The sequence below is a fragment of the Electrophorus electricus genome, chromosome 1 (assembly GCF_041902795.1).
Source record: "Electrophorus electricus isolate QZ-2024a chromosome 1, ASM4190279v1, whole genome shotgun sequence".
NCBI classification, from domain to species: domain Eukaryota; kingdom Metazoa; phylum Chordata; class Actinopteri; order Gymnotiformes; family Gymnotidae; genus Electrophorus; species Electrophorus electricus.
This window is the reverse complement of record NC_137497.1, coordinates 36882081-36897005: the sequence shown is the minus strand read 5'-3', so window position 1 is coordinate 36897005 and position 14925 is coordinate 36882081. Positions and strand designations below refer to the sequence as shown.

The window sequence follows — 14925 nt, the reverse complement described above, 5'->3', positions numbered from 1 at the left end:
AGGCCACACCGTCTATGATCCCAAAGTGTCACTTATGTCTCAGACGCACTCCAAACGGGCCAGACTGGCCTCTGCAATCACGCAAGCACACACACCCACACGCACACACACACACACACACACACACACACACCCTTACAGAGACACGCCATGGGGGAACATAACGAAGAGTCAGCAGACTACAGGAACAGGGTCAGGGAGACAATGTTCAAATAATGATTTGGTCAATATAGACATAATCCTTCATATCTGTGTGTCTGGGTGTGTGTCCAAGTCAGGAAGCTATTGTACTCCCACATCCAACATGGTATAAATCTTTTAAAGAGGTTATGCCAGAGGTCTTCAGGACAGAGGACCACATCGTGTTCACACTTTAAACACGCAACTTAGTACACTTGATCCTGAGCGGAACCGCAGGCTGTGCACATGACAGTGACACCCCATTCAAAAGGAGGCGAGGTGGAGGTGGGTTCCTCATCTCCTAGCCAAGGGGAAACCGTGGAGCGGCGATTCCCAGCAGAGCTCGTTAGAGCCCCCTTCAAAAGCCATCGCCAGTCGAGCTGTTGGGTAGAGTCGGGCGAGCTGGGGCAAGTGCGTGGTGGGGGGGAAGGGGAAGGGCAAGAGTCACCACGGCAACAGGCAGCGGGACTGTGCCTCCTAGAGGGCGTGCGCTTGACCGGCTGACAGACGGGAGGCAGTTCGAGACGCCTCGCCCCGCAACCATGGCCGGAGCCTGCCCTCTACGGGGCCACGCTCACGGCTTCTGAAAGCGCTAGCGCATAAACCCTGACGCCACGTCACTCTGGCGGGAAATATCAGATCGGCTGTTGGCTTCTCAAAACCGATTGGATGGTTGGTTAATAGGTTTGAATGTATTAACGAGTAAAACGAGTCTGTTTCTCAAAACTCGCCTTTCGGGAATCTTGCCTTTTACTTGCCCTTTCATTTTTCTTTGCCAACCCCAAGTAATTACGCATCTACAGGCATACGATCTAAAAGTGTATTTAGACAAGTATCTTACACATGTTGGCACAGCTGCTTACCCAGCCAGTGTGATGCAAGCTAACTGCATTTACTTGTTTTCCATGTCTTTGCCTGGTTAAACACAACCTCACCGTGGCCGCGCTTTAAAACACACTGCAGGCTACACATGCACAGATGCAAAACAGGTCTGCAGTATCAGTAAAAGTGAAAGTTAATATGATGGGTAAAAGTAGATGCTGATGGGATTTTTACAACCACGCTCATTCAGGGGTGACAGATCATGATTAATTATAGCGCCAAACCCTGTCCCATCCCCCCTTAAACATGGGTTTCATTAACTTTTCCTGGGCTTGACATGTATGACACAATTCTCTCTGGCAACTGTACAGGAACTGCCATTGTGAATAAATCTCCATTTCCTTTCCATAGCAATCGAGGGCGGGAGAGAGGCGGTAGTCGTGTGCATGTGCCTGGTGTGACGGGGGGCGGGGCAGGCTGTCCTGCGAAAAAAAAATCCACCAGCCAGGTCCGTTTAAAGTCGGTAACAGACTGACACCGGTGTCGCACGCGAAGCCTCACGTTAAGCTCGGCCTCCGGGTCAGCAGCACGTACGTTTCTGCTGAAGGAAAAAAGGAGAGCTCGGATAGGAGCTACAGCAAGGAGACGGTCACTGGAAGAGGATGGCAGAGCGCACATTTAATTATGCTAATGGGGGACGGAGGAGTGCACGAGTGCTCGTGTGTGGGGGGGGATGCAGGAGAGGGCTTGGCTAGGGCTGCACTCTGTTCTGCTGTGTTCTCCCCTTCGTGCTACTCTCGTGTGAGCCTCATCTTTCTTCCGCCGTTCTGCTTCCTGCATAAATCGACAATCGTGTCCCGTGGTGGCGATGGTGACCTGAGAGAGACGACACGAGCAGCCGCGTCCGACTCTCTCCTCGGCACACAGGAAACCCCGCCCCCTCTGGGCCCGGGCCCGGCCCCTTCCTCAGTCCCAGGAGAACGTAGAACGGGAATCCTGGCGATGGCCTGGCGCCCCGCCGCCCTCGCTGCTCTGGAAGCGGCACAAAGGCTCACAGGCCAGGCCCTCTCCGCTGTCTTCCGAAAGCGCGAAGGCGAGGCCGCGTCCTGCCCCGGGAGCGGCGGCTGGTGGAAGGTTGCGAGGGCGCAGAGGAGAAGAAAAGGGTCTCATACAGAGCGGGAGGATCCAGGATGCGCTGTGTCGCAGGAGAGGGGGAGGCCGGTTCTGGGGCTTTGGCTGCAGTGTCCACACGGTCCAGTTGCTAGCTCCTCACACAAGCCCTCACGTCCTCCCCATCAAACACAGCTGAAAGCGGCTAAATGCGTTTATGCACTCGCACAAACGCAGGCAGACGCTCACGGCCGCTTCTGCTTCGACACACTAAGAAACACCATGCTCTGGTTCCCAGTCACTTTTGCTGAAAACCATGGTCAGTCATGCGTCCCTGGAGAAAGAAGTGGACGCCGTCCAGCAGACAAGCGCTGGGCCCTGCCTGCACTCAGAGGCAAAAACACACCACTGATGCATTTTTAATGAATGAGTCTCTTAGAGGAGGAGGAGGAGGATGTGGAGGAAGAGGAGGAGCTACAAGCTCAGGCTGTCTCTCAGCACGCACACACACACACACACACACACACACACACACACACACACACACACACACAATCACCCACTATCACCCACATTGTTACCATGGCAAAGGAAACACGGCCTCTCGCTGTTCTAAAAAGAGAAACGGCCTGTTGCGTGAAGTCTCGGCGCTCGCAGCCGCGTGCCCAGTCCCAGAGCGGAGCTGCCATAGCTGCTGGTGCTCTCGTGCAGCGGCCGGCGAGCCGGGTAACTGGGCACCTCCTTACCGCCGCCACTCCACTGGCTGCGCCACCCTGCCGCCGCTATGAGCCAGGCACCCTCGATGAGGAATGCAAACCAGCCTAGGCATTGAATCTCACGCGGCCGCCATCCCCCCTCACTCTGGCGCCCGTGCCAATCGCGTCTCTGGCTTCTCTCGAGGACCCTCCGATGCAGCAGTCGCTGATGGAGCCCATCGAGGCATCGCAGACGGTTTTCCGGTGCCATCTTTTCATTTCTTTTTGGGCAAGCGGTTTCCAAGGTGACTAAGCGTTTGGATGTTGTGACGGGGGTGACAACGCAAGCTCTTTCTCACCACTGACACCGCATTGGAGAGTCTTAAACAACCCAGCAGCCTCGTGTCCTGACTGAAACATGACTCACCCACGACAATTACGCACAAGTGTCAGCTAGGCGGAAGTGTTCGTTATTTCCCATTTAAAGCTGAGAGCTACTTCGTCCTCAATATTTTGCTCCCGCGTTCTAATCCAGAGTGATTAATGTTAGCTTGACTCAGGGGCTCTGGCAGCAGAGTCATTTTTCATTATGTGATTATGCTGTTTTAAATGACAATTGTCCATATAAACATCAATACTAACAACGCCATTAAAAGATCATTTAGAACCTGTGTTTACATTATCTGGCTCCTGTATGAATCAAATGCTCGTATTTAGGTCAAAGCCTTGGAGGTGGAGCCAAACGTGTGTCTCTGTGGTGTCGCTTTTCTGCATTCATGCTTGTAGCACAGTAGTGTCGCCGTCCCCATGCAGGTATTAGGTCTCTTTTTTCAACACAGTGCAAGCCAGATTCAACAATCCCTCAGACTGTTTGAAGGTGAATTAAGAAAGGATTCAACCGCCTTAGTTAAACAAATATAATAGAGGTATTATTATACCACAGATGCTAATCCAGTCACAAATGAGCTATACTATAATACACCTGTCCAGTGATAATACAATACAGGTTTAACCTTTTCTAGGGATGTTTTTAACAAGTTTGGTAACCAAATATATTTATGAGATGCTTTCCTATGAGCCAGTCAAATAATAGAACCACAAAACATTTCTAGTACGCATTTAAACAAGTGTTTTCATGCTAAGCAACACGTCTTGCGATTGCTAGACTATTAGACTATTAGCTGTGTGTTTTTTAATGAAGCCTAAGCTGAGGGAGTGGAGAGCCTTCGTCTGAGCACGGTGCGCGAGCTGACACACGACGGGAGTTGAAGGCAAGCTGCATCTGAATTTCCGCTCACGCGACCCTAAGGGAGAAACCATCTTCCACTCGCGCAAGAAAGTCCAATGCACAGGGAGGATGTTGCCTAGCAACTAGTCTCCTGGAGACAGGCGGCAGCAGCCATTTTTCATTTTCAGATTTGAAACCTAATGTCAATGACAGAGAAAGAGTACAGAGAGGGACAAAACAGAGGGATGAGAGAGAGAGAGAGAGAGAGAGAGAGAAAGAAAACAACATGATGGAAAGATGGAGAGAGAAAAACAAAATGACAGAGAAAAAACAAAATGACAGGAAGAGAAAAACAGAGAGAGATATGTACATGCATGTGTGTGTGCATAAATCAGATTAATCACATTAATCTCATCTATACAATTAATCAACTTGATTATTGGCCTTTTTTTAAAATTTACATTCATAAACATTGCAGCTGTGTGCTAATGAATTGAGCATGTGTGTCTCTAAGCTAAGATGCCTCTGGACTACGGTGGCTCTGGGCTGCGGTGGCTCTGGACTGCGGTGGCTCTGGACTGCGGTGGCTCTGGGCTACAGTGGCTCTGGGCTACAGTGGCTTTGGACTGCGGTGGCTCTGGGCTGCGGTGGCTCTGGGCTACGGTGGCTCTGGACTGCGGTGGCTCTGGACTGCGGTGGCTCTGGACTGCGGTGGCTCTGGGCTACAGTGGCTCTGGGCTACAGTGGCTTTGGACTGCGGTGGCTCTGGGCTGCGGTGGCTCTGGGCTACGGTGGCTCTGGACTGCGGTGGCTCTGGACTGCGGTGGCTCTGGACTGCGGTGGCTCTGGACTGCGGTGGCTCTGGGCTACGGTGGCTCTGGACTGCGGTGGCTCTGGACTGCGGTGGCTCTGGACTACGGTGGCTCTGGACTGCGGTGGCTCTGGACTGCGGTGGCTCTGGGCTACGGTGGCTCTGGGCTACGGTGGCTTTGGACTGCGGTGGCTCTGGACTGCGGTGGCTCTGGACTGCGGTGGCTCTGGACTGCGGTGGTTCTGAGTTATGGTTGACTGTGTGGACCACTTGAAACAAACACTCATTTATTTATACATGCACATGAAATGATGAGGTGCTGCACATATTTAATACATGCCCTGTTATAAACCATGGGGCAGATCAAAACTATTTCAAGTTCAAAATATAAAAAGCTAAATTTTCTCATAATAAAACCAAACACTAAATTCTAAACAGACATTCAGTTAACCCTCGTATGTAAACACAGCTTTTTGTTCGCACTGATCTGTACACACATTCGGCCGCTGTTTCGTAACAGATCTACGCACGGTCTGTCTCCTCCTCACCGGCCATCAGAGGCCAGCAGAGACATAGAGCTTCCTTCTCGCCTGCTCTGCCTGCATGTGCCTGTGAATCCATGACCATAAACAGGCCAGCGTGACTTGTGGGATTACTGGGGAAGGCCGTGTCGAGGCTGAGAGAGCAGAGACGCTGTCTCTCGGGTCCAGATGGACCGCATTGTTTCTAAAACAAGCTGCAAAGGATTTAGGGGTCCATTTCACAATTCACTGGCCCACTCTAACCTCCACTGAGACACACACGGAAGACAAGGGTAATAGCTCACACACACACATATAACACATGCACAAAGGAAAATGTCACTTGCTTAGAATGAGTCCAAAAAAATTTGAATGAATACAAGAACTGTCTCAGAACCATCTGATCCCATGAATCAGAAACAGGGGGTTTCACAGGGGGTGCTAGTACTGAAATAATTATAGATGACATATAGCACACTCACACAGGCTGCCACCCCCTCTCCCCCGATAGAGGGGTTGAAACAGCCAATAAGTGCAGGAATGTTCCCCGTGTGGTGGATGCAAACTCAGACACAGGCTTCCATTGTGATCGACTACGTCAGCTCCACTGAGAGCGGATGGGCCCTCAGGGCAAGTGAGCAGTGCGCCGGCATCCAAAGCACTTCACCATCCCGTGATTGGACAGATACCCCATGCCATCAGATGCTGCATCTCAATCTGGCAGTGAGGTTTTGCACACTTAAAAGAGGTAATGAAAGAGACTCCCACAGCCATACTGTAAGGCAGACAGCTCATAATACAGCTGTATGTGTTCTACTGTCCTGTATGTCTCTTCCTTTCTCAAGGACTGCAATAACTAATGCAGTGAAAGCTACAAGTTTAGGAATCTAATTAACAGACTAAAATTCCTCTACTTAACCTCCTACAATAAGACCCCTAATCCAAAATGAGCTCGTGAACATTGGATGTGGAAAATGAATGTTATGCAAAACGAAAATCTGCACAGGGGACGTGTTAGGCACACGCAGGGCTGAGACTGCAGAGGATTCTGGGAGAGTGTGGAGTGCAAACTGGGTTTAAAGCAGCTCCAGAAGAGTCCCACAGCTAGCAAACACATTTTTCACGCTGGACAATAATACGCGTGCACGCACATGCACGCACGCACGCACGCACACACACACACACACACACACACACACACACACACACACTCAGAGTGGCCATACAGAGTAATCTAACACCAGGGGAGCAGAGAGCCACGCCTGGCTGCACAGGGCAAAGAGGAGAGAGGGAGAAAGGGAGGGACAGAAAAGAGAGACACAGCAAAAAAGAAAGTGAGGGATGCAGAAAAAAATAAACAGAGAGAAGGGGGGAACAGAGAGAGCAAAATGAGAGAAAAAGGAAGACGGCGCAGGCAGACAGAACGCATTAGGAGGGGAGAGAGGGAGAGACGAGAAAGAGCGAGGCGGTTGTTGGAGGGCGGAGCGTGCTGGAGGGAGCAGGAGCAGTAACTCTATCCCTCCTTACTGCTTTGTGAGCACTGGAGAAAGGGCCTTTTAGCACACACATTACACACTAACAACCCATGTGTGCAAAAATGACTGTGCATTTCTGTGTGTGTGTGTGTGTGTGTGTGTGTGTGTGTGTGTGTGTGTGTGTGTGTGTGTGCGCACGCGCGCGTCGGTGAGAAACACCTTTGCTTTAAACCTCATCGTCTTCACTGACGTGACCTCCCAGCAGGCACGCTGGTTAACGCCAGCGGCCAGGCAGGAAGGGCTGAAAACTGGGCTATTTAAATCACACGGTTAGAGCACACAGCTCACGTGAACCAGAATGGAATATCCGTCACACACTTTGAGCACATAGCTCACGTGAAAAAAACTGGGGAAGAATACAACATACTTGTATGGTTCCACCCTACATGGAGGAGCCACACTGGTGCACTATAAGGGTCCACATTTGGCCACTGGTGGGGCGCCGTGGGGGAGGCTGACTAACCCCCAGGTTAAATATCAGCCTAGGCCAGGGTCAAGGCATCACGTTAACGCCTGCGACATCCCGTAATCCACGGCTCAGACCTGCCATCTTTCTCTTCGGCAGGAGCCCTGCTGAGCTGCTGTGGCTACTAGCCGTGACAGAGCAGCTATAGATACCTTTTTGAGACTCAGGATTGGCTGATGGGCTCAAAGGAAAGGATCACTTATACAGACAAATAGAAGAAACAGTAAAAAAAGGGGGGAGACCACAATATACTACTGTTACCTACTGAGAAAGGGGGCTTTTGTTTGAAACCCCATATCGGTGTATTTTGAGAGGCCTTTGGTGTGGAGACGGCTCTGGCCATGAGGAGACTTTGGAGTCAAGTTAAGCTGCTGCTATTCTTCCTGAGATACGGAGGCTGCACAGGGTCAAACTGTCAGACTGTCAGCGCGGCGCCAGAGGGTGAGGCGGGGGGCGGGGTAGCAGGAGGTAAGTGGGCGGAGCCTTTGAGGCAACTGCAGAGGGGCTGGGTTGTGCCTCCTCGACCCAAAATCCTGCGGCAGGACCGAGGCTCCTCACCAAGCCGTGTACAGAATGCCAGAGTCTGTCAGCGGCGCCGGCCAGCACCTGTCAGTGCCCGCCTGCCACAGTCCGAATCAGTGCAGTTTGGTGGGATTATTAAAACACGAGGCGACCGGTTACAGCGAAACTAATTAAAATCCCCGAAGGGGCCCTCCATTTTTGGAAAAAAACAAAAAACTCCTCCAAGAGACATATTGTGGAACAGACCAAAGCAAAACTGCCCTCGCCCCTTGGCAGGCCATGCCAGCATGGAGACAGCTGCATAGGTAGCCGCCCGGGACACATACGGCCACTGAGAGAACATAGAAAGGGTGGTGGTGGGCGGGTAGGTGGGTGTGGGTGGGAGTGAGTACTTCATTCCATTAGAAAGACATCATATGTGTGTGTGTGGATAAAAGCAGGGTGTGCGGCGCTGTGGATCGGCCTGGGCCGATACGGAGCATCGTTGGGCCTTTATCTCGGCCGCCAGGCAGGCAGCCCTCTTCCCAAGCCCCGGTGCCGCGATAAAGCAGAAGATGAAAGTGCCCCGTGTTACGCCAAATTGTACGAGCCCCTTAATTACGCACAGGGCTCGTCACGGCGCCAACAGCGCGAGATCAAACAGCCCTCCGTTTACTGGAGCTGCCAGAGACGGGAAACCGCGAGCTGGGCTGGGACGGGGAGGCTGCCGTCGCCCACGCTCAGTCGGCCGTTAGAGAGGGGCAGCTGCAATCCTGGAAACAGCACCAGCGAGAGTGGAGACGCGGGATACCCATCAAGCGCGTGCACTGACCGAGACACCCGCACAGAAAGTACGAAATAACCCTCAGACGCGCCAGCAAAGCCCATCGTGTTTGGTCACACAACAAGTCACACTTGCCCCGACCGCCCCAGGAGACGTGAGCTCCAGCAAAACCAGAAAATGGGTCACAACCTGGATCCCCTGCAACATGTGCAGCAGAGCGGAGCTCCGTGGCTGGAGTCGGGGCTGCAGGATGCCGGCGCTGGGTGGGATTGTGCGGAGCCCGGTGTGCCCTCATAGCCGAGCCTTCAGAGCCTCCTGGGCTCTAAAAAGGGCCTGCACAGAGACAGCCTCTGAATAGAGCGCATTGTCATGCACCGGCCTTAATGCGGCCACTGTGTCACCGAGATGAGGCCTTGGGCCGAATAATAAGGCGAGGCACTGCGTCCAGAGAGTGCACACACAAACTGCAGGCGGCATTCTGTGACTCATGTGCCTCTTTTTCTCTTCCCCTCCCTGTCTGTCTCTCACTGTGTGTGTGTGTGTGTGTGTGTGTGTGTGTGTGCGCGTGTGTGCATGTAGCATGTTGATCCGCTGTGATACCTCTCCCATCAGATTCTTTCAGCATTCTCAGCCAAGCCTCATGCGGGGGGGGTTTGGGGGAGCTGGGTAGTTGTGATGAGGGTTTGGATAAGGACCCGAACAAGAGCCTATCAGCATCTGTCACACAGTATCTCGGAGGGCGCGAATTCCTTCCTTCATTCCTTTAGACTATAGAGCCACACCAACATTTCACATGACCCTTCGTGGTGCGGCCACACTAACGCTCCATCCTGCCTCACCTCTTTCCGCACCCGTGTGCCCTCTCACGGAGGTGCCGTGGAGTGAAAAGCAAAGCTCTACCATTACCAGCGATTAAACGACACATTGTGTAGGATCCAAAACACAGACAGCCACATTCTTTCCCACATGGGGAATGTGAAATCGAAAACAGCGAGCATCATCCAACCATCACCCCCACTCCCCACACACAAACACACACACACACACTTTTGTTTGTGCAGAAAGATTCTATCCTACGTCTTTCCCTCTATAAATTTGGGATGAAAGTGATCGTTGTTCTTGCACTCTGGAATCTGCTGCTGATATAAACCTGGAGAACGCAGTCTTGTTTTTCCATGTTTTCTTTGCTGTGTATGGCTTCATTTGTAGTGGGGAACAGCTAAAACAGGGCAGGCGTCGCACCCAGAAACAGGCTCAGCTCGACAGCCCCATTTCAAATGCTGCAAATAGTGTGAATACCTTCTCTTCGTGGCCATATCAAATTCCAGTTGGCTTAAAATCCATATCAGTTTCCCACTAGTTTAAACACTGGTCCCGTTACTCTGGCACTTAACACAAATGGCCTGTACCCACTGACTTCAATCAATACAAAACCTGCTTCCCACCAGAACCATGCTTTCTCAATGGAATGCTTCTTCCCACTGGAATGGTTCTTCCCACTGGAAAGGTGAACAGTGCAATAGCAACACTGACCATGACTCACATCTTATAAATCCATTGAAAAACACCCTGACGGAACTGAGGTCTCGCACATGTCGGCTACACAATTATTAAACTAATTTGCACACTTTAGTGATAAAAGTTAAAAGCCAAGTTAAAAACCAAGCTTTGCTTGGGTAATTCATGTTTATTTGTTAGTGAAATCAGTGAACATTCCGATCATTATGAGAAGAAGAGAAAGAAGCTAAGTCAATTGCTCTGAAGAGGGAGATGGATGGAAAAGAGGTATTGATTCATGAGCAATACAAGATCTCTAAGGGCTGCTCAAACAAAAGTGGTGACAGACACTCTCTCCATCTCTCTCTCTCTCTCTCCATCTCTCTCTCTCTCTCTCTCTCTCCCCATCTCTCTCTCTCCATCTCTCTCTCTCTCTCTCTCTCTCTCTCTCCATCTCTCTCTCTCTCGCTCTCGCTCTCTGACTCCCTCTCATACAGAGTTCTTTGAACAACCAAAAGCTGGCAAACCGTTTGCTTTGGCTAGCACTAAACATCACGTGTGTGAGTAGCGTGCCGCTATGATGGAGGTGCCAATGCTAACAGGTGGTGGGCGACGGATGAACGGAGCTGCCGTTGACGTCCCCCTCCCTCACGTCTCCCACTGGTCTTCCTGCTAGCGCGAGACGTGATGCTTTACTGCTGCACCCACCGCGCATCAGCTCAGGGACGAATCCTGCAGTGTCATGGGAAATGCGGTACGGATCTCTGAGTCAGTGCTGCCCCAGCAACGCGTTTAAACTCAATCACAGCGGACCGCCTAGCTGATTTCAGCGGAAACCTACTGGAATGTGGCCTTCTTTGTGTCAGAGGAAAGCGGAGAGATTCACTTTTATTTTTACTTTTCTTAATCTAGCAGACACTCTTAGAGTGGAGCATCCTGTATAATCAATACAGAGAGGGAAAAAAAGGTGCCTCAGGAAACAGGAAGGTTGGTGAGGTTTCAGGCTGCTGGGATGGACTTTGTGCTTCTACGTTTAAGAGGCTGGTTGATAATACCCCTCACAGAAATGGCCACCAGCAGTAAAGTGAGAACTAGGCAGGCAGATGGAGTACACTGGTGTCCCCCGTTCTGTGAGGGCCCACCGAGACCACCGGGAGGCTGCAGGGGGAGGGGCCTCCGTAACATGGGTGCTGTCCAGGAGTTAGAGGTGGGTAGTGACCACCACAAATGGTGTCAAAATATTTAAAGCTTCACACAGTAATTAATGTCCGATTCCATAATAAGTCGGTTACGTAGTAAAATATGATGTGTTTTTTGCCACATGGACCATGCCTACTGGGAGATTCAGAACATCCTGCCATAACAACTGAACCCAAGTGGGATGGGAGAAGCCAGACTGCAGTGTGGACATAAGCAGGGTCCAGGGCAGGGTGTCAGGAAGGTCTGGAGGAGGGGGCTGGCATAGAGTGGATCGGGTGTAGTTTGAGGTTTCAGGACACCAGCCAGGACATGTGGCACGCGTGCGTCCGTGCAGACTGTTTATGGTGACAGGCCGACGAGTGAAGGAACTCTGGATGCCTGTGACCTTCATCTTAAAGTATGCAGTGAAATCATCTGCAGTGAAAGAGCGTGTGGGCGGAGGCAGAGTCGAAGTGGAGAAGAATTTGCATATGTTAAAAATGCTTCTGTTTAGACCTTTACACTTCAGCTACACTACACTGGGTCTTTTCTAGAACAGGGAGTAAGCAAATACAAGAAAAAAATCCCACCTTGTACACAAATGAAGCTTAATTGTGTAAAAAAGTGTGCCTTATTCCACTCTGTTTCAAAAAAGTTCCAGCGCACACTCACATAGTGAGGTGAGGTCCTTGGACAAAAAATTAGTTAGACCACAATTTCATCTCATGCTTTTAGCTCTGATGGAAATCAATCTATAAGCCCCACTACAGTGGTCAGGAGAGGTTGTTTTTTTTCTGGTCTGTAGGAGACCGTGAAAAGCACTTCAGTATTTTCCTTCTCTGGTACTATTGGTCTGCATCATTACAAACAAACAATCAACCAGCAAGATCTTAAATCCAGTCCGACGCATCTACACACAACAGCAAGAGAGGGAGCCATTTGCAGCTGTTGTAACACATTTAACTGTGAACAGGGCTATTCCTGTATCACATTCTTCGGTGTGTGTGCTAGTCCCAGCCCAGTATTATGATGTCATACAGGATGCCAGGTGTCTCCCTTTCCTATTTACTTTAGCCTAGATTTTTTTCGTTCTTGCGTGAGCGGACAGGCAGACAGGCGGACAGACGGCCGAATCTGCCGGAGGGGTTGTGGGGGGGGCGAGCTCGCGCTGCGTTCTGAGCTGCAGGCACAAAGGTGGCCATGTTCAGGATGTGCAGGCCTGGGCTGGAAGCAGCTGACTGCAGGCCTGGGCGAAAAGGCTGGACCTTGTCAAGTTTTTGGTGGCAAAGTCACTTTTATGCTCATGTTCATCTATTCCTCTATACACAATAAATCAGTAGTAATAAACGAGTGTGTGATAACTTGCAACAAAGATTTTCATGATCACAAAGAAAATAATGCAGTTTTATACAAAAATGTTGTATCCTGATTACCGTTTTGTGGTGCTAATCAGTTGTAGCAGGGCGATCCAGACACAGGCGGGTGGTCAGGAGGCCTGAGTCAAGCCTTCTCTCTAGCAGCTGGGTCCCCTGGTGAAACGTGCCGCTCCAGCTGCAGCACTCAGTCAGTCTCCTCGCAAAGTCACGCAGCAGAAATACACAGCGTGTTACGTTTCCGCGCAGCGTGAGAAACACTCTCCGTGCAGAGGACGAAGAAAAGGTCAGCGAGGTGTAAAATTATTTACTGCCTCCCCCAAGGGGTACTGGCCACTTTTAATAACCGAAGACAGTAATGCACAATAATGCAAGTGGCGTTTTGGCTGGGCGATGGTTCTGATGCGAGCCTGGTAGTATGCATTGTGACAAAAAAAACTAAAGAAAAGAGGAAGACGACAGTGTGAGACCCAGAGGCTTCTTCCTGCGGTGTCATGGTACACTGAAGTCGCGATGGTATCGCGGTGCTTGGCGTCCTAAGGTATCTCCCATGCAGCCATAACAAAGAGACGTCTTCCTCCAGAGGGGGGAATCCGAGTCCTGTTGGGGGAGGGGAAACCTGAGAGCTGAAGGCTGCTGCTCCACCCGCGTGCTGCCGGGCTGCTTCTCCGACGGCAGCGGGCGAGCAGGAAGTCCTCAAAAAGAATTCTGTCATGTTTCCATGACTCTTGACACTTTTGTATGGTATACGCACCAAAGAGTACGCACCTCTGCGTACTGAGGTCAGTGTGTCGACACACTACTGTGAGTGGATTAAAGATGAGAATAAGCCATTTGAAGGTCGATGGGGTGACATAATCCTTCATGCCAATCAACAGCTGAAGGAGCTGCCCAGTAACTTTTGGGCTACGGCGCTGAAGGTCTAAACAAACCCACACACACACAGGAAAAGGAGTCCAGGCGTCTGGGAGGCATGCATTCCTGGAGACAGTGTAAGCAAATAGTGACAGGTAGGGAAAGAAGTCCAGCAGAAGAAGGTCAATGCAATGGACAAAGTCATATATTGTGATTGTATTGTTGCATAGTGTGAGTGCAACACATAGAAAACATACCAGAAAACCCTTGATGTGACATGGTTAAATACTGTTTTGTTTTACTCTGACAAAATGTTTTATCTTTGCTGGTTTTATCTTTGTTGGTGAATGCTGTGATTTAAAAGACCCAGAGTACGTAGGTGGAAGATCTGAGTTTCGTCGACGCTCGTACTTCTGGACAGTTCTGAGGGGCTTTTTTCCCCCTGTGGCTGTTCAGTAGTCCAGGTGGCAGTGCGACAGAGCGAAGAGGCCTGAGATGGGAGGTGCTCTTCCCAGTACTGCAGGCTACAGGGATACAGGGAGGAAATCGGGTCTTAAGCAGGAGCCTTAGCATCTGCTCCTTGGCTTGCAGCTACGCTCCGAAAAGCATAAACACGCAATTCTGCTCGCATCTTAGCAAGATCTAGTAGTTTGAGAATTAATAAGATAACCAGATGAATAAATTAACTGAATAAATTAAGTGTCTGAAAGAGCGCAGGCAGCTGAAGAGAGCTGCCGGCGGAATCCGACGGAGTTCTAAGAGCGTCTAATTCGGCGCCGCAGACGCAGCGCATGTCTGGTGAGCTTTAGCGCTCCTTCGTGGCATTTAGCAAAAGTTGTGATCCTGCCCCCAAGGCTGGGAGGGAGGGAGCGGCAGCAACTCAACCCCAGGCGCTGCCGATCGCCATATCGCACGTCCCCACGCCCAAGCTGCCACTCCCTGTCAACTCCCATCAGTAATCTGAGTGCACCTACACGACAAATTATAGTCAGCAAAAAAAAAAAAAAAAAGGAGTACCTAATGTGCTTAAAGCTTTGTGACACCCCTGCGACCATCTGGAATTAGAAACTCTCTTCACAGTTTGAGAGGAAAAAGAAGCAGAGTGGGAAACTCGGTCAAGGTGTTTTTGGTAACGGGAATGGTCCCTCAGAATACTGCTGCAGAAGCACACCTTCTCAGCCAATGTGTCCACTGCTGTTGCTGTTTACCACAGAAGTGCCAACTCTGCAGAAAGATTTTGAAACGAGGCTCATATAGACTATATAGGTTATGGGCCACTGACGGAACAGGCCCTGCTTAAAGCAAATGAGCTTGGAGCTTTTCCACAACTCTGGATTTTACACGCGTCCTTACCAGCACTCATAGAGG

The 14925-nt window shown here is 50.7% G+C and overlaps 1 protein-coding gene across 11 annotated transcripts in view; it reads right to left on the bottom strand.

The window, feature by feature from the left end:
- dip2ca (DIP2 acetate--CoA ligase C (putative) a) overlaps positions 1-14925 on the bottom strand; it is a 65873-nt gene that overhangs the window by 46664 nt on the left and 4284 nt on the right. The window contains exon 1 of one of the 11 annotated variants that reach the window (XM_081718465.1): positions 12763-12783. The exons of the other annotated variants lie outside the window; for them this stretch is intronic. The gene's annotated coding sequence lies outside the window, so the exon portion shown is untranslated. Of the gene's footprint in view, positions 1-12762; positions 12784-14925 lie in introns of those variants that run through there. 11 annotated transcript variants of the gene reach the window in all.